The following is a 946-nucleotide window of genomic DNA, read 5'->3' as shown; positions in this document are numbered from 1 at the left end:
TGATTTTATACTGGTTCACCTTCTAGTCCACCGAAGGCTACATCCAGTACTCTTGCAGCACAAGAGATTTCTTTACTCAGAATTATGAGTTGTAATTACAATATCTCACCCCGAGATTTCTATGTACCTTACACACTCTCTAATTCTTATTCACTCTTGGAAAACACATTTCCAAGTGATTCTAATACCCTTTCTTTTCACACCCCGTGAAAGAAAGTATTATGTAATAATAGTATTGAAGAATGTACAACAATGGCAGATTGTCTTTACAAGTGTGAAAGTAGTATAACTTGCAATCCAATTAACTCTTTATGTATACCAAGTGGTAATGCTATTTGGAAAACTTTGAAACACTTCTAAGCAACTTCAGAAAAATAACTTTGAAAGTTTGAGTGCAAGTTGCATAAAGTTTAGAGAAATAATTTCAAAATAAGTTTAAGAGCTTCTGGAAATTGTATAAGAGTTGTGTGTTGTTTTGTGTTTTTGTGTTGTGAGAGTTAGAGCCTTTATATAGACTTTCCAAACACCTGCGGTGCCTTTCTGAAAGTGTAGGAGTTGTTTGAAGTGAAGAGATTTCGTTTGGAGTGAAAACAGTTCTTTTTAGGAATCTGAAACTTTTTCAAAACTAGTAATCTGTTACTCAAAGGCAATAATGGATTACTCTGAACAGTTTTAAGTTGGATAACTCTTTTCTCACACACGTAACTTGTTACTTAGATAAAGTAACCCGTTACACACTATTTTTGAAAAATGTTTTAAGTATTTTTAAAGTGTTTCAACTTTCTTTAAAAATAGTTTGAGCATTACTACTTTGTATATTTAAGAGTTTTAGGATAGAAGTACCTATATAGACTTAATCTAATTATCTTGAAGTTTTAATTTTCTTTGTCTTTATAAGTATTCTTCCTTTTCTTCTTTTTGGTGATGTTGGTGTCTTCATCAAAAC

This window comes from Lupinus angustifolius, chromosome LG11 (assembly GCF_001865875.1).
Source record: "Lupinus angustifolius cultivar Tanjil chromosome LG11, LupAngTanjil_v1.0, whole genome shotgun sequence".
NCBI classification, from domain to species: Eukaryota; Viridiplantae; Streptophyta; class Magnoliopsida; order Fabales; family Fabaceae; genus Lupinus; species Lupinus angustifolius.
Note: the sequence above shows the minus strand (reverse complement) of the source record.